The sequence below is a fragment of the Mustela nigripes genome, chromosome 2 (genome assembly GCF_022355385.1).
Source record: "Mustela nigripes isolate SB6536 chromosome 2, MUSNIG.SB6536, whole genome shotgun sequence".
NCBI lineage: Eukaryota > Metazoa > Chordata > Mammalia > Carnivora > Mustelidae > Mustela > Mustela nigripes.
In genome coordinates this window covers 89,705,978-89,719,600 of record NC_081558.1, presented here as the reverse complement: position 1 = coordinate 89,719,600, position 13,623 = coordinate 89,705,978, and the positions used below count along the sequence as shown (strand labels likewise).

Below are 13,623 nucleotides of genomic sequence, written 5' to 3'. Positions count from 1 at the left end.
AGCTTGACGATCTCACTTAATCCTTATTATCTCTTTAGAGGCCCTATCTCCAAAAACAATTACATTGGGGGTTAGGGCTTCAAACTGAATTTTAAGGAGACACAATTCACTCCATAATAGTGCAGTTCCATGAGTAGATCTACTTGCCAATATTGTACTAATAGTTAGATTTCTCTTTTCAATGTTTGTAAATTCTACCTCAAAAATTTTGTTAAAAAAATTACAAACTGAGGGTTGGTGAGTGGGTAAAGGAATCAATAAAACAACAATTACAGAAAAATAATAATTAGAATGTTGAACAATTTTGAACTTTGATAGGTTCATGGGCTTCATTACCCTGCATATGTAAATCATTCTCTTTACTTTGTATATGTTTTAAATTTTTTTTTTAAAGATTTTATTTATTTATTTGACAGAGAGAGAAATCACAAGTAGGCGGAGAGTCAGGCAGAGAGAAAGAGAGAAGCAGGCTCCCGCTGAGCAAAGAGCCCGATGCGGGGCTCGATCCCAGGACACTGAGATCATGACCTGAGCCGAAGGCAGCGGCTTAATCCACTGAGCCACCCAGGTGCCCCTGTTTTAAATTTTTATAATAAAAAAATCTATTAGGGGCACCTGGGGGGCTCAGTAGGTTAAGCCTCTGCCTTTGGCTCAGGTCATGATCTCAGGGTCCTGGGATCGAGCCCCGCATCGGGCTCTTTGCTCAGCGGGGAGCCTGCTTCCTCCTCTCTCTCTGCCTGCCTCTCTGCCTACTTGTGATCTCTGTCTGTCAAATAAATAAATAAAATCTTTTTTTAAAAAACTAATAAACAAAGGAAAATGACATGTGTCAGTGGAAGATCTTTATAGAGATGATAATTCTGTGACAATCTCCTGAACTGAGCTCCATTTTGGGATTGCTTGCAGAATGTTTCTTGGGCAGGTCATCCAGGCTTGATTTACTCATCTAGAGTATGCATTCATTAGATAGACTTCCTGAGCATTCACTAGGTGTAAGACATCAGGCACTGTGGTGGGTTTAGCTGACATTATCACTAAAGTGTTATTCAGCATTTAAATTCTATAACCATTTTAGGTTATAAAAACAGGTCATCCTTTCTTTTGCTATATATAATTCTCATTACTTCTAACCTTTATATCTTGTGTTTAGTGTTCCCACTTGTAGAAATGAGATTCAATAGGCCAGGGCAGCAGTCATCTTTCAGCAGACTTATTTTCCACTAAAGTCATTTGGTCCAGTGAGTATTCTAGGAAACTAATATGTTCAAGAAAATAGATGACAATATGGGGGCTTTTATGAAAGGATTGGACTCTACTTGAAGGAATTAAAATTCTAGCATAAATAAGCACAAATAAATAAATGAACAATTATGAAAATTAACCATGATTCTAAAGGCAGATTAAATTCAGTATATGTGAAGATTAGTGAAAGAGATTAGTTCAGTATAAAATATCCAGACTGAAGCACAGGGAGAATTTAAAAAACGGAAACTGCAAGGGCACCTGGGTGGCTCAGTGGGTTAAAGCCTCTGCCTTTGGCTCAGGTCATGATCCCAGGGTCCTGGGATCGAGCCCCACATTCAGGCTCTCTACTCAGCAGGGAGCCTGCTTTCTCCTCTCTCTCTGCCTGCCTCTCTGCCTACTTGTGATCTCTATCTGTCAAATAAATAAAACCTTAAAAAAATGGAAACTGCAGAAAACAGATAAGAAGCTTATCAGATAAGGTCAAAAGTCAAATATACTTTTTTTTTTAAAGATTTTATTTATTTATTTGCGAGAGAATGAGTGAGAGAGAGCATGAGAGAGCAGAAGGTCAGAGGGAGACGCAGACTCCCCAAGGAGCTGGGAGCCTGATGGGGGACTCGATCCCAGAAGTACGGGATCATGACCTGAGCCGAAGGCAGTCACTCAACCAACTGAGCCACCCAGGCGCCCCATCAAATATAGATTTAATCAAAGAGTCAGAATAACAAGAGAGAGAGATCTGGTTTTAAAAAAATTGTGGGTTTTTTGGTTTGGTTTTGTTTTTTAAACAATATTTGAATCAAAGAATGATTGGTTGAGAATTTATAAAAGATGATCAATATCAAGATTTAGGCTGAAGAAACTCTAAAATCCCAACAGTATGCAACAACAACAACAAAAAGTCATAACCAGGGGCATCTGGATGGCTCAGTCAGTTAAACATCTGGCTCTTGGTTTTGGTTCAGGTTGTGATAACACAGTGGTGAGATCAATTCCTGTATCAGGTTTAAGATTCTCTCTCCCTCTCCTTCTGCGCCTCCTGCTCATGCTTGCTCTCTCTCCCTTTTTCAAATAGATAAATAAATCTTTTTTTAAAAATGAGAGCCAAACTGCTGAAAATGAAAAATAAAAAGAAAATCAAAAATCAGCCAGATGGGGCAGACACAGGATGGACATTATCTTTAAGGGCTCAGCAATGAGGCTTACAGTTGACTATCAGACATACACAATGAAAGTAGAAATCAATGGAATAACACATTTTAAGATGCTGAAAGAAGAAGCTGCCAGCCTACAACCCTTTCTATAAATATAATATACTCAATAAACTGTATAAAATATAAACTCAATAAACATATCCTTTGAAAAAGAAAATGAAATAAAGGTGTTTTAAGAAAAATAAAAATGGAGAAAAATTGTCATCAGCAGACTTTCCCTAAAAGAAAATACAAAAGCGAGTTTTTCAAGTGAATAAAAATGACCCCAGAGGGAAGAAGAGAATGTAGGAATTGCAAAAGAAAAGGTAAAAGTGGCATAAATATGAATGAATATCCACTATATAAAAAAATTGTCATAGGATTTTAAATATATATAAAGATAAAATGCATAACAAAAACATAAAAGTCAAAGGGGAATAAATGAAGTTCAAGTTTTTAAATACTTTCATTATCTGAGAAGTGTTAAAAGTCCTAATTTATGATAAACTCTAATAAACCAAGCGTATGTGTTGAAATGTTTAGAGAGAACCACTAAAAGATTAATATATAAATGTACACCTAACAAGTTCATATGTAAAGATGGAAAAAATTTAAAATACTTGACTGATCTAAATGAAGGTAATGTAGGTACATATTTTCCCTTTTAAAAAGAAGTAGAACTGCAGCATCTGCTAGATATAGGTCTTCAGTTTATTTTGATTAAAAAAAAAAAAACAAAGAGGAAAAATATTTTTTAACTAATTCATGAGTACTTACCAAAAAAACTGTCAATTTATATACGGCTTGTGAAACTATTATATTTAAATCTATGAAGTTACCCAGGATAAAGAAAAATTACCCAGGATAGAAACATTTGATAGAGTTCAATAATGTATAGAAATTACTTCTACAGAAAGAAAAGTAATTTCAAAAACACAGGTAGTTCTGGGGAAGCCAATTTACTCTAAGAGGCTGAAGTATTCAGCATAATTTAATGCAGAGGGAAGAATGGCAAAAATCACTTTTTAGATGATGGGAAACCTGAAATTTTATTGAAGAAGGATCTAATTTACTCAAAGAATGTTTGTTCATAATCCAAGAAAATAGGATTTGATAGATGTGGTTTTGTCCTCTGAAACTTTACCACAGCAATATTCTGTGAAACCATACTAGAATTAAGAATTTTTGTACTCTTAGTAACTGCATCTCCCAAAGTAGCTCAGAGATTACCTCACATGAATATATTACTTTATAACAAAATCTTTTAAAGAGAATCATGTGTTTATAGGTACACACACACACACACACACACACACAGAAACATGAGTAGAAGTAATTGACATCACAGATGTTCCACATATAAAATTTCAAGATAATTGGGAGTTTCAGGGTTGGTGAACATGTGGCGATTTGGGGAGAGTGACATGCCTGGCAAAGGCATGAAAACTCTACATCTCTTCCCACATACCTTGCCTTATGCATCTCTTTCATCTGGGTTATATCCTTTCATAATAAACCACTGTCTATATGCACAAAGAGAATACTTTGAGATGGGGGGGAATATCAGAAAATTTGTCATTTTTGTAAGATGCTGATCTCCCTAATATTTCTCCATACAATACCAACAGGACACCAACCTAAATAGGGAGACAACTCAAGAAATTCTTCATAAACACCCCCAAGAAATCTTAAAATGAGGGTCTGTGATTTTTGCCTGTGTAAACAAATAATGTTTAAATCTTTCCACCAACCAAAGAATGAAAATCTCACAAAAAAAAATAATTTCAGAGAGAGTGGAGCAGTAAACACATGTCAATAGAACTCTCAAATTGTATGTTCCTTGTATTACATGAATACAGTTATTTAAAATAAAATGTTAGTTAAAAAAAAAGAAAAGAAAATATTGGTATTATTATAACATGAAAAAGATTTCAAGATAATCGAAATTTCTTGATGAAGGGCCACCATCTGTTTTAAGAAAACATACTAACTACTTAGCATAGAAATTTTTTTAAAAACCTATTACATTGACATTTTAACAATGTTTATTCTTCCAATCCATGAGCATTGAATTTTTCCCATCTCTTTGTGTCTTTCTCAATTTCTTTCATAAGTGTTCTGTAGTTTCTAGAATACAGAACCAGAACAATCTACCATTCAATGCAATCCCTATCAAAATACCATCGACATTTTTCACAGAGATGAGAACAAAAAATCCTAAAATGTGTATGGAACCAGAAAAGTCCCAAATCACCAAGGAAATGTTGAAAAAGAAAAACAAACCTGGGGGGCATCATGTTGCTTGATTCCAAGCTATATTACAAAGCTATGATCACCAAGACAGCATAATACCAGTGCAAAAACAGACCTGTAGATCAATGAAACAGAATAGAGAGCCCAGAAATGGAACCTCAACTCTATCATCAACTAACCTTTGCCAAAGAAGGAAAGAATATACAGTGGAAAAAAGACAGTCTCTTCAACAAATGGTGCTGGGAAAACTGGACAGCTACATGCAGAAGAATGAAACTGGACCATTTTCTAACATCATACACAAAGATAAACTCAAAATGGATGAAAGACCTCAATGTGAGACAGGAATCCATTAAAATCCTAGAAGAGAACATAGGTAGTAACCTTTACAACCTCAGCCACAGCAACTTCTTGCAAGACATGTCTCTAAAGGCAAGAGAAACAAAAGCAAAAATGAACTATTGGGACTTCATCAAGATAAATAAAATCTTCGGCATGGCAAAGAAAACTGTCAGTAAAACTAAAAGGCAACCCATGGAATGGGAGAAGATATTTGCAAATGAAATAATGGATAAAGGGCTGTTATCCAAAATCTATAAAGAACTTATCAACCTTAACACCCCAAAACCAAAAAATCCAGTCAAGAAATGGGCAGAAGGCATGAACAGACACTTCTCCAAAGAAGACATACAAATGGCTAACAGACACATGGAAAAATGCTTCACATCACTTGCCATCAGGAAAATACAAATCAAAACCACAAGAAGATACCACCTTACACCAGTTAGAGTGGCCAAAATTAACAAAATAGGAAACAACAAAAGTTGGTGAAGATGTGGAAAAAGGAAACCCTCTTACACTGTTGGTGGGAATGCAAGGTAGGATAGCTACTCTGGAAAACAGTATGGAGGTTCCTCAAGAAGTTAAAAATAGAGCTATCCTACAACCCAGCAATTACACTATTAGGTATTTACCCCAAAGATACAGATGTCATGAAAAGAAGGGCCACATGCACCCCAATGTTTATAGCAGCAATGTTCACATTAGCAAAACTGTGGAAGGAGATGGGATGTCCTTCAACAGATGAATGGATAAAGAAGATGTGGTTCATATATACAATGAAATATTACTCAGTCATCAGAAAAGATGAATACCTACCATTTACAGTGACATAGATGGAACTGGAGGGGATTATGCTAAGTCAAGCGGAGAAAGACAATTATATGATTTCACTTATTTGTGGAACATAAGAAAGAGCACAGAGGATCAGAGGGGAAGGGAGAGAAAAGTGAATGGGAAGGGATCATGCTAAATAAAGCTCAGTCACCATTGAAATCAAATTTAATTTTTTTAAAGATTTTATTTATTTATTTGACAGAGAGAGAGACAGTGAGAGAGGGAACACAAGCAAGGGGAGCGGGAAAGGGAGAAGAAGGCTTCCTGCCGAGCAGGAACCTGATGCAGGGCTGGATCCCAGGACCCTGGGGATCATGACCTGAGCCAAAAGCAGACACTTAACAAATGAGCCTCAGGTACTCCCCCAAATTTAAGGTTGGGGACAGGAGAGCCTGTGGTGGGTATTAAGGAGGGCACATATTGCGTGGAACACTGGGTGTGGTGCACAAACAATGAATCTTAGAACACTGAAAAAATAAAATATAATTTAAAAAAAAATAAAAGACTAATATTGAAAAATAAATAAATAAATAGGCATACACACACACACACACACACACACACACACACTAAAATCACCAGGATATGGTATATTGAAAAAAAAAAAAAGGCAGTCTATGAGGCTACTGCATTTTACTATTAAGGAAAAAAGAAAGAAAGAAAGAAAGAAGGAAAGAAACTAACAGAAAAGACTAACAGAAAAAAGGTTCAGAGAGGTAAAGTAACTTATCAAAAGTCACACTGCTAGAAAATGGCAGACTTGGGATTCAAAGACTGGTATAGCTCACTGCTTTTTATTCCTTCTATTATGCCAAATTTTTAGAAAGCTTCAGGGATTAACTGGAAAGGACCAATGCTGGAGAGTGTGCTATGGTGGAAATATAGCTCCATTATTCTTGGCAATATTATTGCGGTTCTAAAACCACAAAGATGAAAAAGAGACATAAAAATCTAAAATCCTCTAGTGAGAAAGTTAATAATCCCAAGTAACAAATAGTATATACTGGAGAAAGACAGGAGTGGATTTTAAGTGAATCTGAAGTTTCTTTTTAGGTGGTATTTTTAAACTACTCTAAAGGGAAATTATGGATAATCACCAAGGATCAAAATTAACCTGTAGGAGGCATAGGGCAAGGCAAGGACAGTGAACCTGAATCTCTGGAAACCTCCTAGTGACAGAATCATGTACATTTGCATAACTGGCTTTGTGAAGGTGGAGAGACCCTATTGGTAGGTCATGAATGTTACTTAATTGCCTGATTTGAAGATTAAGTAGTATGAGAAAAAAGACTGTGGCTTATCCTTCTATGGAAAAGATTAAAAGATGAGCTTTCCCCAGATATAATTTGAATTGCAAATGAGCATCCAGTGGAAGTACACTTGACAAAACGCAACGCAAAAATGGACAAAAAGGAGAAGTTCAAGGGTAGGAGGGTAGATTTAAATGTCACTTGTACACAGACTGCCACTGACCTTGTGGCTGAAGTTGGGGCTACTCAAAACCCAAACAAACTGGGAGAAAAGCCAAAGACACAGTTTAGGGAAGACCCCCTGCATAATACAGGAATGGAGAAAACATTAATTATGTAATAAAAAGTGATTAGGCAAACTATTCCCTATTTGCTATACCCTGTAGTTTTGTGCTGCCAAGTAATGATTTGTTCAGACTAAAATGGTGCTCTTTCCTGCACCATGAAAAATAACCATTTCCCCCATTTGCAGGGTAATTTTTTTTTTGTGGCTTTTGGTTTGGTTTGGTTCAATTTGATTTGTGAATCTGTTGTCATCTGAAAAACTGTCGTATGAAAGACAACTCAGGTGCTGCTCAAAAGAAGTCTGACAGGAGGAGGGGTAAGATGGCAGAAGAGTGGGAGACTCCATTTCAACCAGTCCCCTGAATTTAGCAGGATATCTACCAAGCCAGTCTGAACACCCACGAAATCAGCCTGACATATAAGATTATATGTTTGATCTCTATGGGGGCGGATCTTTAGTCCAGAGGTACAAAGGAGGGGGTTGTGGTTGCATAGACAGATATCAGAGGATAAACCAAAAGAGGAGCAGGCCACCAGAAGCTACACACTAGAAAGTAAAATAATACCCCAGGGCAAAAGCATCCCATGCCTGGAGACCAGTGATAGCTTAGAGAGGGTTGGAGGTGGGGGGACCGGAAGCACCTGATAACAGCACTCCAACAGAGTCTGAGAGCTTAGGGACAAATGCAGGGACCAGGGTGGTCACTTGTGCAGACCTGTGCCTGTACACTTGGGGCCTGGCTGCTGCTACAGCCATTGTCACCACTGTCCATACACACCCAGAATGGGATCACTCATGGTTTCCGTACCACAGTGGGGCAGGGACAAGTGGGGTCCTGGGTCAACTGCTGAGAGGATTACTAGGGGTGTGCACTGCCTGTGGGCAGCTGTGGTGTTCACAGAGGGAGACCGTTCTGGAGGGTTCTGAGAGAAGCAGACTGTGGCTCTCTCCTCTGGGGCAGAGGTCTGGGTGCAGACTTTTTCCTTTGCCCTGATGCTTCAAAAAGGCACAAAAAACTACCAGAGAACAAAAGCCCCAAAACCAGTTTCCATGGAGCCCATCCCCTTGACACAGAGCAGGGCAACATTGCCCAAGTAGGATTGACTGAAAAACAGTATGGCAGGCCTCTTCCCCAGGAGACAAGCTGGAAGAACAAGAGGATGACAACCTGAAGGTCCCCACAAAACTCTAAAACCCCAGCACCAGGGGAAAAGAGTATACTGAATTCCTTGTGTTGCCTCACGACCTGTGTATTTCTTAGACACAACTTTTTCTATTCTTGTTCATGTTTCTTCTTTGTTCTTTTTTCTTTGTACTCACTTAGCATTTCAACAAGATGTTTAATACAACATATTCCATAGTAACTTTTTAAATTCTAGTGTTTCATACATATACTTTTTTCTTTTTCTTTTATATATATACAGATATAGATACATATATAAGCTTCAATGTAGTCCTTCTTTTCGTATTCAGTTATACACACACACACACACACACACACCAGTTTTACTTTCTCTATAACTCTGGGAAGTAGTGTTCTCTAACAAGGAGAACAAAATGGCTTAGTGGGTTAAAGCCTCTGCCTTCAGCTCACGTCATGATCTCAGAGTCCTGGGATTGAGCCCTGCATGGGGCTCTCTGCTCAGCAGGGAGCCTGCTTCCCCCCCCCCCTCTCTCTCTGCCTGCCTCTCTGCCTACTTGTGATCTCTCTCTGTGTCAAATAAATAAATAAAATCTTTTTAAAAAAGAGAGAACTGAAAACCCTACCTCACCCACATTAAGAGATTAAAGCCCCCCCCTTACCTCGCCACCCCCTCTTTTCCCTTTTTTATTTTTTATTTCTTTTTAACTTTATAAATCACATTCTTGGATTTCATTTTGGCTGAGTTTTTCTTGGCAGTGGCTTCCAATCACTTCAAACTTTCCCACAGTGCACCTTGCAAGGATTATGGTTGATTTATTTTCAACTCTGTTCGTTCCCTCAACCACCCATCAACAGAATGCTAGGAGGAGGAACTCCAAGCAAAGGAAATAACCAGAGACAATGGCCTCTCTTGCAGACCTACTTTCTGACCTTTAAGGGCAGAAATGAGAGCTAATCAGGCTAAACTTAAAACTGCTATAAATGAGATCCAATCTAAGTTAGATACTCTAACAGCTAGGGTAAAGGAGGCAGAAGAATGAATTAGTGATCTAGAAGATACACTGATAGAAAGGAAGGAACAGGAGGAGGCCTGGAACAAACACCTTAAAATCCATGAAAACAGAATTAGAGAAATAAACGATGCCATGAAACATTCCAGTGTCAGAATCACTAGGATCCCTGAGTGGGTAAAAAGAGAGAGAGAGAGAGGACCAGAAGATATATTTGAGCAAATTGTAGCTGAGAACCTCCCTAATCTGGGGAAGGAAACAAGCATTCTTGTCCTAGAGACAAAAAGGACCCCTCCCAAGATCAAAGAGAATAGATCAATGCCCTGGCATGTAATAGTAAAATTCACAAATCTTGGAACCACAGAAACCATCTTAAGGGCAGTTAGGGGGAAGAGATTCCTTAGGTACAGAGGGAGGAACATCAGAATAACGTGAGACCTGACAAGCCAGAAAGGGCTGGTAAGATATATTCAGGGTACTAAATGAGAGGAACATGCAGCCAGCAATACTTTATCTGGCAAGACTGTCATTCAGAAAGGATGGAGAGATAAAGAGCTTCCAAGCCTGGCAGAAATTGAAAGAACATGTGACCACTAAGCTGGCCCTACAAGAAATATTAAGGGAGGTTTCTATAAAAGGAAAAAGACCCCAAGAGTGCTATAGAACAGAAATTTACAGAGACAATCTATAGAAACAAAGACATCACAGGCATCATGATGACAATAAAATCATATCTTTCAAATATCACTCTCAACATGAAACAGCCACAAAAGCAGTCAAGAGACACTGATTTTAGGATAGTGGTGATGTGTGCTTAAGGATGCAGATATGCCAGTGTTTTCTTTGTCGTAGGAAGGCTAAGTCTTGGTCTGTCAGTCCAAATAGCCTTCAGAGAATGAAATATATCTGTCAGGCTTGTCAAATTTTCTTTAGAGTCACCCTACTAAGTTACTTAGAGATTTAAGCTCAATTAGGTAGTGTGTTTCTGAATCCCTAAGGAACAAGATAAAATGAATTTTAACAGGTTAGACTACTCATTTGGCTGTCTAAAGCTGCTTTGAAGTGACTCACTATTGTCTTCATTTTCAAATGAGAAAACTAAAGTGCAAAAAGTCAAATAATTTGCACAAGATCTTGCTAGAATCTAAACAATGGAAACTATATAACAACTTATTCCGTCTCCCTTCTTCCAGATCCCCTCCCTGCTGAAGCCTCTGTGTCAGACCAATGGAATGTGCCCACTTTGACCTGTGGCTATAGGTGTCCTCATTTATCTAAGAGAGATTTTTCTTTATCAAAATTTAGCAGACATGTAGAAAAGTGCACAAATCATAAGTGTAAATCTCAGCTAGTTTTTATAAAGTGAACAACTCATGTTACTACCTTCCAGATTACAGAAGAGATCAAAGGGAGAAGCACCCTAGAAGCCTCCAGACCTTCTCCCTATTGCCAAAGGAAATTATTTCTATGACCTTGACCATCATACATTACATTTGCCTGCTTTGGAATATACTATTAATGACATCATGAAACATGAACTTTTTTGTGTCTGTGTCTTTTGTCAAACATCTGTGAAATGTAACTGTGTTACTTCTTATTGACATAATTTATGCATTTTATTATTGTGTATGCATTTTATTATTGTGACCATATACCACCATACAGTCCTCTATTTTACTATTGATGGGAACTTGGGTATTTATGAGTAATACTACTCTTTACCTTCCTGGGCAGGGACTAACATTACTCTGCACATTCTTTGGGTGCTTTTCCATAAGGATTATGCCTACAAGTAGGATAGGCAGGATATGCAGCTTTAAGAGATACTGCCCAACAATTTTTCAAAGGGTTTGTGTCAATTTATACTCCCCCAGACACTGGAGAAGAGTTGCAGTTACTCCAAATTTTTGTCCTTGTGACACTAAGAATTGCCTCTTTTTTTCTTTTTATTTTAGCTATTTGGATGAGTATATAGCAGAATCTTGGGTTTCTTCCAGCTTTATTGAGATATAACTGAAAAATAACATTGTATAAGTTTAATATATACAATGTATTGATTTGATATACATATATAGTGTGACACAACTACCACAATAAAGTTAGTTAACACACCCAACACCTCATATAGTTACCATTTTTGTGTGTATGGTAAGAACATTTAAATCTACTCTCTTAGCAAATTTCAAGTATACAATATTCTTAACCATAGTCACCATGTTGTACATTAAGTCCCCAGAACTTATTCACCTTATAATGCAAAGTTTATATCCTTTGACTAACCCATTTCCTTTACCTCCCCACCCCTGGTAACCACCATTTTACTTTCTGCCTCTAATGAATTCAACTCTTTTAGATTCCACATATAAGTGAGATCATACAATATTTGTCTTTCTGTGTCTGGGTTCTTACACTTAGTTTAATGCCCTCAGAGTTCATCTGTGGCAGCACTTCCTTCTTTAAGGCTGAATACTATTCCACTGTGTATGTGTACCACAGTTTCTTTATTCTTTCATCTATCAGTATTCATCCATTTAGGTTATTTCCATATGGTGGCTATTATGAGTAAGGCCGCGATGAACACAAGGTGCGGATTCTCTCTTTGAGATTCCATTTCATTCAGATATATACCCAGAAGTTGGATTGCAGGTAGTTCTATTAATTTTTTGAGGAAACTCCATATGGTTTCCATAATGACACCAACAGTGGGGCAAATGAGTTCCCTTTTCTCCATACCCTTGCCAATACCTATTACCTCTTGCCTTTTTGAGAACAGCCAAACAAGAGGGAGGTGATATCTCATTGTGGTTTTGATTGGCATTTCTCTATGATTAGTGGTATTGAACACCTTTCATGTACCTGCTGACCAACTGTATGACTTCTTTGGAAAATCATCTGTTCAGGTCTTTTGCCCATTTTAAAATTTGACGGGTTTGATATTGAGTCATATAAGTTATAAATATTTTTTATATTTTTATATTTTAGTTCCTTATATACTAGATACTAGTTCCTTATATACTTAGATACTAACCCCTTATCAGTTATAAGGTTTGTAAATATTTTCTCTCATTCCTTAGGTTGGCTTTTCATTTTGTTGAGTTGCTTTTGGGGGGGGGGTTGTTTTGTTTTTGCTGTACTGAAGCTTCTTTAAAAAAAAAAATAAATTATTTATTTATTTATTTATTTGAGAGAGAAAGAGAGAGAACACGTACAAGCAGGGGAAGGGACAGAGGGAAAGGGAGAGGGAGAAGGAGAATCTTAAGCAGTCTCCTCACTGAACATGGAGCCTGGGCTCAATGTCATGACCCTGAGATCATGACCTGAACTGAAACCAACAGTCAGATGCTCAACTGACTGAGTCACCCAGGCACCACCGTATAGAAGTTTTTTGATTTGATGTAATCCCACTTGTTTATTTTGCTTTCTTGCTTAGGATTTTGGCATCATATCCAAAAAAATCATTGCCCACGACCAACATCAAGGAGCTTCTTCTCTGTTTTCTTTGAGTCTCCTTTTCTCTTAGTCTAATGAAAAGTTTATCAATGCTGTTTATCTTTTCAAAAACCAACCATTTATCTTTATTGATATTTTCTACTGTTTTTCCAATCTCTATTTCATGTATTTCTACTCTATTATTATTTCCTTCTGTAGATATCTTCTTCATTGCATCTAACAGGCCACAATTATGAGCAGGACTGATATCTAAGATTTCACAACCCAAGGATGGATATGTTTCTAGATAATCTGACTTAAATGCTGAAAGCATGATTCCGTAGGATACATGTTACAATGACACCTGAATTATTTTTATTCTGCATTTAGCATAATAATATTCTGTGTGCTGAGCTGAAACAATAACCACCTTGTCTAACATTGTTTCTTGAGAAAATATGCTTGAAATACTAAATATCAGATTATTAGATTAATCACTGGAACTCAAGTCACAGATTGAGGATATAACTCAAATATAAAAACTCCCATTAGTATTATTAAGAGTTAGTAAAATTTTATAATTATGAATAAATCTTATCTAAAAGATAAACTCTCCTATATTTTAAAATCTGAAAGT

General features: G+C 37.2%; 1 long non-coding RNA gene across 1 annotated transcript in view; it reads right to left on the bottom strand.

Annotated features, from left to right (window-relative positions):
- The window catches only part of LOC132011796 (uncharacterized), an 86,319-nt gene that overhangs the window by 64,559 nt on the left and 8,137 nt on the right, over positions 1–13,623 (bottom strand). The window lies entirely within an intron of this gene.